Genomic DNA, 16,140 nt, shown 5'->3' with positions numbered 1-16,140 from the left:
AATGGCCTGACGTTCGCTTTAAGATTGTTTAGACTAGTCCACAGATAATCAGAAAATACACAGAAAGTTCATTGTGACCCATATGCAGTAAGATCGTCGTGACGCATGATAAATAAGACACAGACATGACAATAATTTGATCAATATCCACACAGCCAATCAGAGATGACGCTCCAGTGACGTGCTACACACGACCCAGAAGAAAACCCAAAACAAACCCCTCAAGATAAAAAAAAAATCCTTAAGACGCAGTTCTTGGATCAAATAATGATATTGACTAAACTCTGCTCAGCTCTGAAGTATCTGCGGGTCCCAGACGGGCCCCGGAGCCCTTCGCCTCCGCTTTTGGACTTTGTAAAGTTAATAGACCAAAGCCATGGTCCAACATTAAACTCTATTTACACCACGAGAAAAGCGACACAGCACAACTCCTCCACTGAGCATGTGCAGGACGACTCGGACGTCGAGAACGCGCGTCCGAGGCGTCTGTCTTCAAAAGTACAGGCGTCCAACTTCTGCGTCGGGTGCGAATTTGACGCCGCGGTGTGTACCTGGCTTTAAACCATATCCATCTGGAGACAAGTAGGTGGCGCAGGAACAGGTCAGATTTGTGGAAAGGTGACCCTACTCACATGCATGTTCAAAGTATACTTTTGAACAATAACATCTACTGTAATTGAATTAATGCAAAATATACAAGTTTGTGGAACATTTCTTTTTCTTTCTTTATTTTAGAACATAAAACGACTAAAACAGAACCGGGCAGGACCAGAATGGACACACGCAAATTAAAGGATACAGGAGTGGCATCTACAGCATGGCTAAAGCATATTAAGTTCAAAACATAATAACGTCCATTGTTTATTGAATTTGTCCATATTCAAATTGAGTCCAGGTGTAATTTTTTCCATTGTGCATATGTCGGTTATGATGTGAGTACTTAATCATTGCAGCAGTTTGTGTCGTCAATTGTTTTGTGACGGCCTTCTTCCCAGCTGCCAGGAGTATGTTGCAAATATATCTGATCGCTGTGTCCATGGCAGGAGCTTTGAGGGCCAAATACATTCTTCCAAAACGGGTGGTATCGAAAATAGTCTGCAGTGCCTTGTTCATTTTTGTCCAGTATTCTTGTGCAACAGGACAGTCCCAAAACGCATGGTAGTGGTTCACCTCCTGGCAACTACAGTTTCTCCAACATTCAGCCCCTCCCTGTGTAAATGAGCACTTAACGGGTCACATTCTGCCTACAAAATCCCCTCCTGTGATGTACATATGTGACTGGCCACTGTAAAAACCGCCACAAGTCGGCCAAACTGAGATACAGTGATCCCTCGCTATAACGCGGTCTCGCTGCTTCGCGGATTTGCATCATGCATTGTGTTCTGCATTCTGATTGGCTAAACAGTCTCTCCGCGTCTTCTCTACCTGTGTGTCAATAACGTTATGGATTAATATGTACACGTACGTAAAACAGCTTGCCAAATTGAAGTTTGCGAGGCCGGTGAGAGCGCGCGTGTGAGAGGCCGGTGAGAGTGGCGCGTGTGAGCTGCGGGAGACGCCGGTGAGAGCGGCGCGTGTGAGCTGCGGGAGATGCCGGTGAGAGCGGCGCGCGTGAGCTTCAATGTTTTATGGAGTATTTCATTGTATAATAACTGTAAAAAAATAAAGGTTTCTACTTCACGGATTTCGCCTATCGCGGGTTTTTTTTGGAACGTAACCCCCGCGATAAACAAGGGTTCACTGTAAAGCCAAAATAAGATCTTCTTTTTTTCAGATGTGTGATTTTAGTTTTTTTGCAGAATCTGCAAGTTGAAGTTATGAATGAGCCCCTCTGTGCTTCTTAGACATATACATTAAGCTGTTAAAAATGTGTAGTTTTCCAGCGCTCCTCGGGGGCGTCACCTTTTTCTAGCCAACGCATTGTTGATATTTTTCGGCCAATCAACTGCTAGCCACATGGCTACTTAAAACATCGTCATACTCCGTGGTGTTACGGAGTAAAAAGACGAAAAAGAAAAAAGATCCACAAAAAGAAAGTGCATGGCGTAAGTGCTTACACGATCCCTGCATGCATGCATGCATACATGCTGAAATTATATGCACATCGAAAACTAGCTCAGAAGGTGTTGTTTGTTCCTGTGTTAGCTGCGGGCTAAGTTGGAAGCTAAGCTATCACCATGTTATTGGCTTATTTTTCAGCGTTGTTCTGTATAAATGATATAATTATGTAGTATTTATTGACCCGTGGGTTGTGTAGGTTGTGCTTTATGTGTGTTTTATGGTGCTTTGTGTTAGTTTTCGTGGCTAAACCAACTTTTGTCTGCGGGCTCCGGAGCTCCGGGCCGTGGGCTCAGTTAGAAGCTAAGCTAGGCTAGCGCCATATTATCGGCTTATTTTTCAGCGTTGTTCTGTACAAATGATATAATTATGTAGTATTTCTTGACCCGTGGGTTGTGTGGGTCGTGCTTTATGTGTGTTTTATGGTGCTTTGCGGAGCTTGGAGCTTTGCCGTTAGTTTTCGTGGCTAAATCGGCTTTTGTTTAGCCGGTTTAGTGTTGTTGTTTAGTTTTCGTGAAATCAAAAGTTGGCTAATCCCCCCGGTGCTGAATCAAAAGTAAATATTTAAATTCAACTTCTGGATGGTAGAGATGTGATTTGTTAATGTGAAAATAACTTTCACATTCTTGGATTAATACATTTTTATTATGCACTGAATCACCTGTGAATTCTGTTTATTGACAAATGGCAATAAATCCTATTCTGATTCTGATTCTTTGATGCTATTCAGGGCCTTTTATAATCCAAGTATTTCCATTTTGATATGGTAACTTCTAATTCTGATTCAGGTCCAGTTCAAGTCCTGATGAAAATAACACTACACCAATAACAACACAGCTGTAGGGGGAGGTGGTGTCAGTGTGACAGGGGGGAGGGCTTATTTCAATGAGATACAAATGAGCCCCCCTGTGACTCTGGGCTCACTCGGGTGAAAAACTTTGAGCCCTGTTTTCTCAGTGAAAGGTTTTGAGAGTTTTATACATTCAAATGACCACATGACCTGCATGCCAGAGGGCCGACAGTATTTGACTTCGTCTTTGTGATTACATGAAACAGAAATCACATTTTAGGAGTAGAATTGTTTTTTTGGTTTAAGACTTAAGAATTCATGGCACTCTTCTTGGCACTAGCAGCTCACATATTTACTGCTGTTTTAACAATGCCAGGTCCAAAATACTTTCCATTCTAAAATTTAATGAGTCTGTTTTTATGTAGATTCATATCAAATTGTTAGAGTATTATTAACCAACAGGGTTATTTAATCTAATGTCAACTATAACAGTGATTCTGGTTAATCTGTTGAACAAACACACATTTGAATAAAATGTAATGAATATAGGCCTATTATTTTTGACCCTCAACCAGAATGTTATGTTGTCAAGTCTGATGTGTTGATTTGTTGTTGCAATCCCTTCCTTTCTCGCACGCTGTGGGTTGATCTTCACATCCGCTGCTGCTGAAGGACAAGCTGGGCCGGTCCAGAGCAATGATGAGTCACAACAATGACATTTTAAGACTGCCTCTCTTGATGGACATGAAATCATAAAATAATAACCCTTTCTAATCCAATGGATGTATGTGTTGCACTAAACAAGACTGCAGCACAACAAAGGGAGTAAGGTAATACCTTATGACTGATATTATCAATGTTGATGAATATTTTACATTTATTAATTTACAGGAACACACTGCAAATATCACCAAGGAGACTTCTGTGCTCTGGCTGTGAAGAAGAAGGATCTGTCCAAGTGAAGTGTCTCTGCTGCTGTGACCTTTACATGTGCACCATTGAGTGTGCCCCAGACAAACAATACAGTGTTAAAAATGCCACTATTTAGAAGGACTGAGCTTGTAAGTTGTTACTTCTACATGTATGAGACAAGTTGTATTTGTAATGGAGTCATTTTGTTTAGGTTGTTTGTGACTGCCATTATGCTTACTCTAATACGTACTGTGATAAGATAAGATATGCCTTTATTGTCCACACATGGGGACATTTCGTTGTTGCAACGCAGGTAGATACAGAGGAAAAGGACAGATAACTTCACTCTTAATAGAAGAACTCTTATAAACAAAAACTCTTACAAACAAAAACTCCTATAGACAGAACCTCTCATTCCTTAATAAGGAATGGAGGGGGAAAATAAAGATAAAATAATAATAATAATAATGGTAAAATAAACACTCTATTTACATCAGTTATATGCACATGAACATGACAGTCCATTTCAGATGTATTATGTTTATGTTATGTTATTCAGGCTGAGAAATAGATTTTCAAAGTTAGGAGCCAGGGGGACCCCCTATCTAAAAAAGTTAGGGGCCCCCCAGCAATTTCAGGGGCCCACAAGCGCGTGCGGCATCGCGGCGTCATAAGAACAAGATAAATTTCTTGTTTTAAACCTCGTTATTGGCATGCAAAACAATTTAAAGTACTTTTATCTTTTATTTGATATGAAGGAAGAGCACAAATACTGAATTCCTATAAACCAGAGATCTTTCAATACTGTTTACTTCAATATAATAATGTTTCTTGGATACAAAATAAATACTGTGTACAGCATTTGACACAAGGAGATCTTATATGTTCTGCAGCAGGAATAGATACAATCACAGTCTACTAAATAACCTGAGTACAGACACAGCGAGGAGATCTTATATGTTTTATAATGAATATTCTGAATCATAATCTTCTTGTCAGGGAACAAATCAAGTATCAATATTGTTAAAATAGTAGCTTGTAAGAGTTCTGTGAAATACCAAAGCTTGTCAGATAAATACCTGTGGCTTGTATCCCTGACAAACACACGGTGCAGTACAATAATCCTGCTCCTGTCAGACTGATGCAGGGGAAAGGTGTGTCCCAAGACTCCATATACTGCCTGTCCCTATCATTCTTCTCATCATCTATTTGTTTTTATTTTTTCTTTTCATTGGTCACTTTTAGTTTTTTTATGGTGGGGCTTTTCCCCCTTCCAGATACTTCCGCATTGACATTGTCCCTAATGTGCAAAACTACAGCTTTTGTTGCAAAAAACTTTAAAAAGACTGAATAGTTGAGGACTGAGTAGATTGCCGCCCGCCAACCTAGATTTCACTTTTGGCGCAAAATTAGACCGGGCATTTCCGAGTACCAGTGTTGAGAAAGTTCCCTTTCTACATGAACTAGTTCAGTTCATAGTTCATAATTCAAATTTTTTAACTAAGTTCACAGCTCCAAAAAATGAACTAGTTCAGTTATTTTTTTTCAATATTATGCTATAATGTTTCTAAATTATTTCCACAACCCAAATACAACCACAGGCAGCAATTATTGTATTAGTTTAATGCTGAAACTATGTGTCAGATTTCATCTTCATATGCAATTTTGAATCCTTACCCAGGAATTACATTCACATGGAAGAGACAGCTTTCCCCAGAGGCAAAGTTTGCACAATGTAGATTGTTTCCATCCTCACGACCTTATCATAAAACTCACGTAACTGCTCGTAGAGCGACTCTTGCTGTTCTGTTGCTGTCGCGTCCGTGCTGCTTTTTGTTTTGATGCGCAGCACTTGAAATCTCTATCTGTTTGCAATAGCGCTATCGGCCTCTACAACTTCGGAGCTCTCACACTTGCCAGACACAGGCTCTTTTTGGGCAACATAACGGTGTGTTTTTCGCCTGGAAGTCTCTAAAAATCTCACACCTTATTGAACGAAATTAAAAAGAATGAACGTGCCGTTCACAGACACCAGAAAGAACGCGTTCACAGTTTAGTTCGTCTGCAGTTCAAGTTCACCAAAATTATGAACGCGTTCATGAACTTTCGTTCAATGAACATGTTCAGGCACAACGCTGCCACGGCCACTGCTCGGCCAATGAGAAGTGAGAATACTGCGAAATAGCATGTCTGTCAAACTGAAATGTAAACGATGAAAATGCCCCAAATTTGGCCAAATTACTAGTTAAATCTTGATTTTTTTCGAGGAATTTCGATACAGGGGCACAAGTGGCCCCCTCCAAATTTAAACACCGTGCCTGCCGGCGATTTGAGGGGCCACCGGCCCCGGGCCCCCATCTATTTCGCACCCTGTTATTATGTTATGTTTATTTCATGATACTTTGCTCTTTTAACCCTCACATACTTCTCGTGTCTCGCTGAAGTCCATGTTTAGTCCTGACTCTGGCACCAGCAGGAGGCCACTCCCCTCAGGCAGGAGGCCACTCCCCTCAGGCAGGAGGCCACTCCCCTCAAGCAGGAGGCCACTCCCCTCAGGCAGGAGGCCACTTCCTTCACTTCCTGCACTATATATATATATATATATATATATATATATATATATATGTACAACTGTAAATTTGTGTACATATCAAGCCTATTTTAACTTTATTTTTTTATCCGATAGCTTATTGTTGTGACCTATTTATTGTTCATTGTTTTATTGTCATGTTCATGTGCAATTACTGTCGTGATTCATGTGCAATTACTGTGCAATTCATGTGCAATTACTGTCGTGACACATTCATTTGCAATTACTGTCGTGATCACATGTAATGGTATTTATTTATTTTTATCTTTAATATTTTTCCCCTCCATCCCTTGTTGGGAAATGGGAGGTTTTGTCTATAGGAGTTTTTGTTTATAGGAGATCTTCTACTGAGAGTGTTTTTCAAACTTCCTATAAGTGATCTGTTCTTTTCCTCTGTATCTACCTCTGTATCTACCTGCGTTGCAACAATGAAATTTCCCCAATAAAAGATTATCTTATCTTATCTTATTGTTATGTGTTGCATTGAATCACCAAGACAAGTTCCTATGTTTGTGAATTTTGTTCATTGACAATGGCAATATACCTTTTTTTGATTCTGATTCTGGAGTGTGTACTTGTGTACTTGTGTACTTGTGTGGGTGTCGTCATTGGAGCAGTAAATGGGCATCTGTGGCTAACGGGGCTAAAGTGGGCCACCGTCACCAGCTATGCCCACCTCTGTCCGGGACGTCCACTCCTGTCTCACCTTTGTGATTATTGTGCAGTATTTAGTGCAGTATTTTAAGTATTTAAAGCACGGAGTTCCCCAACTCTTCAACTTTCCCAAAATAACCCTGAAATGGAATAGATGTCAACAATGTAATTTAATTTGGCTTTTGTTGTAATGTATTTATTTTAGTATTTTATTGTTTTCGGACCCAATTTCACAGAAACTGAAAACATCTCGCGACCCCCACTTTGGGAACCACAACCCTTTATTTAGGATTTAACAAAAACGTAATTATTTTTCCACGTTTCACAATTTTGTTGAAGTTTATAACGTTACTTCCTGGTTGGACATGAACACACAGCTGTTACCTAGCAACTACACTGTAAACAAGGATCAAAACCATACAAATCACACAACAGTTATGATTTGACTAAAAAACGTAAAAACCCCTTTGTTTTGTTGGTCAGAATAACGTGTCAGTCGTGAGTCGTCTCTGCGACTGTCGCTCACTGATGACATCACAGAGGGATTCTGCTTTACAACTCAGTGCAGGTTTTGTACTTTTATTTTCCCATTCTGCTTAGCAAACTGTAAATCCGTGATCACCATTTCGCACGGATTCAGTTCCACCGAAACAAAGTCGTCATTAGAAAAACACCAGACCCATACGCAATTTAAAATCTGAAAACAAACAAACAAACAAATAACGAAGGCGGAGTTGAATTCAGTTTTTGATGTTTTTATTAAATTGATTAAAAAACATGAAACAAACACACAATAACTTGAAGACGGCAAACCACGATGTTAGAATGTCATCTCACTCCCAAAGCGTACGACGACGCCTCAGGAGCGATAGAGCCTTAAGCCCTTCCACTACCTCCACCACCTGCACCACCTCCTCTTCTTCCTGCTCTTTTTCTCCATCAGCTTTTGGACTTCGGCTCGCTCGTCTTTCAGCTTCTTCTCCAGCTCCTGAGCGTTGTTCTGTGCCTCTGAAAGCATCTGCTTCTGAACGCTGAGGGAGTCTTCAAGGGCGGAGAGCTCTTTCTGGGGGGCCCGTTTGTCTTCCTCTGCATTTTGAAGCTTGGTGGTGGTGGAGGTCAGAAGTCTTTCCCTCCCTGCAGCTTTCTCAAGGGCCTCGTGAAGCCGAATGTTCAGGGCCATGTTCTCCTCCTCGTACGTTTCCATTGTCCTTGTCACGTATTCCAAAGGAGTCTCGTGCTCTTCTTTTCTTCTGCTTTGAGACACCTTGTGGATGTATTGAAGACAAAGTTCTAGAGTCCTTCCCTCTTCTTCTAACATTTCTATGATCTTGCTCCTTTCATCCCGAGCAATCTGCTCTTCAGCGGTTCGGACGGCCAAATCCAACTCTTCAGTCAAAGGCTCGTGTTCGCGTTGGTTGACTTCAGAGAGATGGTCTACCAGATATTCCATGTTCTTCACATCCTCCTCTTTTAGGGGAGGTCTGCCACTTTTTGTTGATATATTTCTCGAAATCTGGATTGATCTTTCAAAGCTCTCCAACGTAATCATCAATCCTTTGTTGTCCCTCTTGTATATGTTTAGGGAAGATATATTTCTCCTCATCCTGTTTCTCTTGGAGTTCCTTGCCAAACTTGTTCAGCTTGTTCTTGTCCTTCTTGTTCAGCTCTTTCTTTAAGTCCTGCTTCTCCAGCTGCACTTCCTGAAGAACGGAGGTTGCTTTGGTCAAAAACTTCTCCGGGGTGTTTCGAAGCCAAACGTTTAGAGCATTTTTCTCCTCCAACATCTGCACATGCATTTGCTGCATGACATGGTGCATCTGCTCCACCTTCGCCTGTTGGTTGTGGTAGGTGGCCTTCTTCTGTACCTGGTCTCCCTGAGATTTAAACTTGATCCATAAAACTTGATGCAGGTCTTTGTTTCCGTGGATCTGCTCTTGGTGCTCTCTCAGGATTTCCTGGTACTTCTGCACCTGAGGATTCTCTTTCATCCATGCATGAACAGGTGTTTGGGCGGTGGTCCCTGCTGCTCGAGTCTTCATGTTGCTCCTGGTATATTCTTTTCTCCGTGCTAGTTGAAGGATCTCAAAGTTTTCGTCTCTCCAAAGGTTTGCACGTAGTGTAGATAGTTTAGTCTCTCTCCAAACAATCTCTCAAAGCGTATGGCCCTTATATACCCTGGCTTTGTGATGTCATAAAGCCAATTGGCGGGCTTTGTGATGTCATAAAGCCAATGGGCGAGATAGAGCATCGGGCAACGTAGCACTATATTGTAGTACTTCTAGTAATCCTAGGACTTGCAGTATATTCAGTAATTTTAGTACTATGTTGTAGTAGTACTACTACATTTTAGTACTTTGTAATACTTTTTGAATTCTAGTAATTGTAAGTTTCCAGGGTTTTTTCAGCTTTTCTTTCAGGTTAGTTGTTTTGTAGATATTTTTCCGTACTTTTAGAGTTCCAGTAGTTCTAGTACTTTTAGCCTAAGCAGTATTTTGTAGTACAAGCAGTATTTCCGATATTGTAGTACTATGTTGCAGTACTACGTTGTAGTATATTTTTGTACTTTTAGAATTCTAGTAATCCTAGTACTTGCAGTGTGTTCAGTATTTTCAATACTATGTTGTAGTACCATGTTGTAGTACTATGCTGCAGTACTACATTGTGAGTTTCCGGGTGGTGTTTTTTTTAGGTTTTCTTTCTCAGGTTTGTTGTTTTGTAGATTTGTTTTTGTACTTTTAGAATTTTAGTAATCCTAGTACTTGCAGTGTATTCAGTACTTTTAGTGCTATATCGTAATTTGTAGTACAACGTTGTAGTACTTATTGTAGTACTAGTACTATGTATGTTCTAGTAATCCTAGTACCAAGTCCAAAAGTAGTCTAGACCAGAGACCCTGGTCTCAGGACATAAGTAATGCAGTAGAAGTACACCAAGTACTAAAGTAATAAAAGCATTGTAAAACAATTAATGTGGGGTTTACACAATAAAAGCACTGTAAATCTAGGTTTTTGGGTTCCAGTGATTCTCATTGCTACTGTTGGCTATTGCAGTAATGAAGAAGAACTGCATCGAGTACTACCTTCAAAATAAAAGCACTCTAAAGCAACATATTTAGTTTTTTACAAAATAAAAGCATAGAAAAACAACAGTTTGGAGATTTGTACAATTAAAGCTTTGTGAAACAATGCTTTGGGTATTTTCCACAATAAAAGGATTGTAAAACTATGTTCTGGGATGTTCACAATAAAAGCGCTGTAAATCTAGTTTTGGGAATTTTCACAATAAAAGTACTGTAAATCACAGTTTTGAGGATTTTCACAATAAAAACACTGCAAAACTATGTTTGGGGATTTTCAAAATTAAAGCACAGAAACTCAACAGTGGGGATTTTTACAATTAAAGTACTGTAAAACAATGTTTCGGGTATTTTCACAATAAAAGTGCTGTAAATCTTATTTTTGGGATTTTCACAATAAAAGCGCTTTAAAACCATGTTTGGGGGAATTTTCACAATAAAAGATTAGATAAGATATTCCTTTATTGTCCACACATGGGGAAATTTCATTGTTGCAACGCAGGTAGATACAGAGGAAAAGGACAGATAACTTATAGGAAGTTTCAAAAACACTCAAACAAAACTCTTGTAAAAACACTCTTAATAGAAGAACTCTCATAAACAAAAACTCCTATAGACAAAACCTCTCATTTCTTTAAAAGGAAAATAAAAATAAATATAAAATAAAATAAAAACAGCTAGCGTAAAACAAGATAATACTAATAATAATAATAAATATAGCCGCAAGCGGCAATGATCGGCCCTCGCCACGCCGCCGCCACACCGCCGCCACGCCGCAAGAGGAGGGGGCGCTAACGCGCCCCAATTGTCCTTTTATTACGCCTACTGCTGAATCTGTGACGCTGTCACATCTTCTCCCCTTTGTTTTACCATCAAAAAGCTATTTTATTTTGAATTCTTGGCAAAATGTGCAGCTTTGCCGCACAGACACCGTGACTCTTTGAATGAAAATGTGGATAACTTTTGATGGTCCTGAAGATGAGTCTCACCAAATTTCAGGTTAATAGGGCTGACGCCCTGGGAGGAGTTTGTGAAAGTCTAAAGTGTAAACATGTTCTGGCGATTTCCCCATTGGAATAACATGAAAGGTTTCGGTCATCGTTACGGCAACGCCATAACAATTATGACATGGGTCTCATTGACTTTTTTGATGGGGATGCTAAAATTGAGTTGTGTGTCAAATTTCATATAATTTCGCAAAACTAAACATTTAACCTCCATATAAAATCTGTAGGGGGCGCTGTGGCGCCAAATGAATTTATTTCACTTCAAGTAGGTTTAGGGCAAAGAGTTTAACAACTGATTCTAATTTGACGCAATTCGGACTTTATCTGCGCAAACGGCAGAAATTTTAAATATGGGAGATTTCTGAAATTCTAGCTACAGTTTGCGGCTTCGCCGCACCGAGACCGTGAGAGGTATCAATGTAATTTGGATAACTTTTGATGTCCCACTCCTCAGTAGCATTTTCACCAAATTTCAGCTTTTTAGGGCCAACGCCCTGGGAGGAGTTCGTAAAAGTACGACGTTTGGAAAAACTCCGAAGTCATGTTTAGCCATTTTTGAAGCAATATGGCCGACATTTGGTTGGGCGGACGGCGTTGCCGTAATAATATTTTTTACTTCTCTTGTCACCATCTACCTCTGCGCCAAATTTCATGATTCTACGATCAGATTTTTTTTGGGTCATTTCCCATCTCTCAATGCATTTTTGGTACATTTGGGGGCGCTGACGCGCCAATTTTTTTTATTTTAGAAAAGGGAAATAGCCAGAATGTAGAGAGGCACGATTTTTAGAGGTGTGCAAATTTTTGTGACTTTTCGTCAGTGTTCACTGGGTGAAAAATAGGGGGGTTGGTCCCGAGAAGAAAGAAAGAAAGAATAATATTCCGATGCGAAAACAATGTTTCCCATTTTTCAAATGTCATAAACTATACATTTTCGGAAAGCGCTCGCGCTTTCCTACCTCATGGTGTGGGTCCCTGGTCACTGACGGGTACTTTCGTTAATTTTGAGTGGGCTCCGCCCACTTTGTGTTTTTGGCCCTCTATACAGTAATAATGTTCAATTTTTGCATTACATGCTTATATGCACGGAACATGCAAGAGATGGGGAACGTATTCGTGAGCTACTTAGCGCAAATGAGTGCTTTATATGGGGATGACGACCGCTTCGCGGTCGTCATCTCAATGTAAAGTGCTCGTTTAGTGCGCACTTTTGCACGGGCTTCGCCCGTTTACAACGGTAATGTTCCATTTTCCTACTACTAATTAGTATGCACGGGGCGTGCATGAGTGAAGGAGTGCGTTAGTGAGTGTTTGGAAGTGGGCGAGCGCTTCGCGCTCGATTTCGTGCGCACTACGTGCGCACTTTCGCAGCCGTGCTTCGCACGGCCTTACGAGATTAATAGGCCTCTCGCCAGCTTGTGGCGCTCGGGCCTAATAATGGTAAAAATATAGCCGCAAGCGGCAATGATCGGCCCTCGCTACGCCGCCGCCACGCCGCAAGAGGAGGGGGCGCTAACGCGCCCCAATTGTCCTTTTATTACGCCTACTGCTGAATCTGTGACGCTGTCACATCTTCTCCCCTTTGTTTTACCATCAAAAAGCAATTTTATTTTGAATTCTTGGCAAAATGTGCGGCTTTGCCGCACAGACACCGTGACTCTTTGAATAAAAATGTGGATAACTTTTGATGGTCCACCCCTGAAGATGAGTCTCACCAAATTTCAGGTTAATAGGGCTGACGCCCTAAGAGGAGTTTGTGAAAGTCTAAAGTGTACACATGTTCTGGCGATTTCCCCATTGGAATAACATGGAAGGTTTCGGTCATCGTTACGGCAACGCCATAACAATTATGACATGGGTCTCATTGACTTTTTTGATGGGGATTCTAAAATTGAGTTGTGTGTCAAATTTCATATAATTTCGCAAAACTAAACATTTAACCTCCATATAAAATCTGTAGGGGGCGCTGTGGCTCCAAATTAATTTATTTCACTTCAAGTAGGTTTAGGGCAAAGAGTTTAACAACTGATTCTAATTTGACGCAATTCGGACTTTATCTGCGCAAACGGCAGAAATGTAAAATTTGGGAGATTTCTGAAATTCTTGCTACAGTTTGCGGCTTCGCCGCACAGAGACCGTGACAGGTATCAATGTAATTTGGATAACTTTTGATGTCCCACTCCTCAGTAGCATTTTCACCAAATTTCAGCTTTTTAGGGCCAACGCCCTGGGAGGAGTTCGTAAAAGTACGACGTTTGGAAAAACTCCGAAGTCATGTTTAGCCATTTTTGAAGCAATATGGCCGACATTTGGTTTGGCGGACGGCGTTGCCGTAATAATACTTCTCTTTTCACCATTTACCTCTGCGCCAAATTTCATGATTCTACGATCAGATTTTTTTTGGGTCATTTCCCATCTCTCAATGCATTTTTGGTACATTTGGGGGCGCTGACGTGCCAATTTTTTTTTATTTTAGAAAAGGGAAATAGCCAGAATGTAGAGAGGCATGATTTTTAGAGGTGTGCAAATTTTTGTGACTTTTCGTCAATGTTCACTGGGTGAAAAATAGGGGGGTTGGTCCCGAGAAGAAAGAAAGAAAGAAAGAATAATATTCCGATGCGAAAACAATGTTTCCCATTTTTCAAATATCATAAACTATACATTTTCGGAAAGCGCTCGCGCTTTCCTACCTCATGGTGTGGGTCCCTGGTCACTGACGGGTACTTTCGTTAATTTTGAGTGGGCTCCGCCCACTTTGTGTTTTTGGCCCTCTATACAGTAATAATGTTCAATTTTTGCATTACATGCTTATATGCACGGAACATGCAAGAGATGGGGAACGTATTCGTGAGGTACTTAGCGCAAATGAGTGCTTTATATGGGGATCGGTCGTCATCTCAATGTGAAGTGCTCGTTTAGTGCGCACTTTTGCACGGGCTTTGCCCGTTTACAACGGTAATGTTCCATTTTCCTACTACTAATTAGTATGCACGGGGCGTGCATGAGTGAAGGAGTGCGTTAGTGAGTGTTTGGAAGTGGGCGAGCGCTTCGCGCTCGATTTCGTGCGCACTACGTGCGCACTTTCGCAGCCGTGCTTCGCACGGCCTTACAAGATTAATAGGCCTCTCGCCAGCTTGTGGCGCTCGGGCCTAATAAACACTCTATTTACATCAGTTATATAAAAGCACTGTACTTGCGAGCTTGTGGTTTGTATTTTCACTTTTCTTTACTTTTTTAGATTTTTTTTATTATTTCTGTGTTCTCTTTACAGTTAAACAGTATTTCTAAAAATGTTTTGGTACTTTTTTGCAGTGTTTGTATTTGTTTTTCTAGTTGTACTATGCTGTAGTACATTTTTGTCCTTATAGAATTCTAGTAATCCTAGGACTTGCAGTCAATTCAGTATTTTCATTACTATGTTGTAGTACTTGTTGTAGTACTATGTTGCAGTACTACTTTGTAATACTATATTGTAATACTTGTTTGTACTTTAACAATTCTAGTATTCCCATTCCTCATCCGTCAAAGCAAAATTATCCTTTTTTTCCCCATTTAATTTTAATATATTTAGTATACTGGCTGTTCAGGTCTCCAGGTCATAATAACCCCTTTCCGTAAATACCTATTAAAGTCCTGTTTCTCCAAGCCAAAGGACTCAGCTTCATCTGATATGTTTTACAACCTGGTAAAAAAAACTCTTATGCCTTTTATCATCCAAACCTTAATATGGGACATTTCCAGTGGACTAGTCGACGGCTGTGTCTTAGTAACGAAAACTTGTACCCAGCTCCTCCGGACATGTTTTTGATGATAAATAGTCTACAGTAAAGACCTCTTACATAAGTCAACATGTCCTCGTCCGTGCAGCTTCATTAGAAAGTTGCATTAGATCATAAAACCCTGGGGTCTATGTGACGCCTGCCTCCACAGAGAACCTCCGCCGCACAGGTACTTGTCACATTATTTCTTTGCACTTCTTTATACCGACTTAACGGCTTAGCCACTCCGCTCTCTCAGAAACAACTTATGACTTGCCTAATCCCATCAACACTCTGGCTTGCTGTCGGAGTTCCGCTAGCTCTGACAAACGACAGGAAGCACAAGTGGGGACTCGCGTGAAATGTTGATTCACGACTTGTGCTTAAGTTTGCCGCCGAACTTTGCAAACTAAATGACTCTGCTCGCACATAAATCACCCCTCCACGGGGACTTCCGCAGAAGGACCAGCGAACAAGTGTTTCCCGGTTTGAATTCAGGCAGTTATTAGTCGTCGTCCTGTCGGCACGGTGCGCTTTGAGTGCGGTGTCGGTGATAATGTAGGCTACATGTGTAATTTATGGCACTCCTTGACACCGGCCGTAAATGATTTATACAATGCTGTCAGGGGCCTGTGATAGGACCGCTGGAATTTAATGAGGAGACATTATTAGTTAAACAGTGAAATGAGGACACGGCGCAGTCGAGTGGTTTCTTGCAGCTTCAAATGTTTTCTTCAAATGGCATTAAACCACCAAGCCAGGTTATAAGTCATATCTGTGGGGAGGCAAGCCCAGTCGCAGTAAAAAGGCATATTTTGAATGTTTATAATTAATAAAACACCTGTATGGCTTTAATGTTTTTATTCTTTATAAATCTATTTAGGAGTTTTATTTTTGAATGACATAATTTTAATTAAAAGAAGTGAAATGCAGTTGAATACAATTATGTAACAATAGAAATGATTTTAGATGTCATTTTAGCGGATTTTGATATGGATTATGGTAATGATTAATTACACTATAGCGATTCCAATAGTGTTACATTACATACTGCTATGGTAAGACGCCATGATTAGTAGATTTCCCGGATTGCATTGTCAAGTAAAGAAATAAAGAAAAAAGGAATATACAAATAGACAAAAAATAAAATAAAATAACATCAGTTATCATGGCTGTTGTATCTGTTTAGTAGTTGGATTTTTAATGGCATAACATAAATTTAGTCAAAAGTAAAATGCCATCAATTTCTTTACTTTGAGATGCCGTCAAACATTAAAAACATTAAAACGGAAAAT

Source organism: Eucyclogobius newberryi, unplaced genomic scaffold (assembly GCF_026437365.1).
Source record: "Eucyclogobius newberryi isolate DKJ021-1_F unplaced genomic scaffold, fEucNew1.0.hap1 SCAF_4, whole genome shotgun sequence".
Classification (NCBI taxonomy): Eukaryota; Metazoa; Chordata; class Actinopteri; order Gobiiformes; family Gobiidae; genus Eucyclogobius; species Eucyclogobius newberryi.
This window is presented reverse-complemented; position numbering follows the sequence as displayed.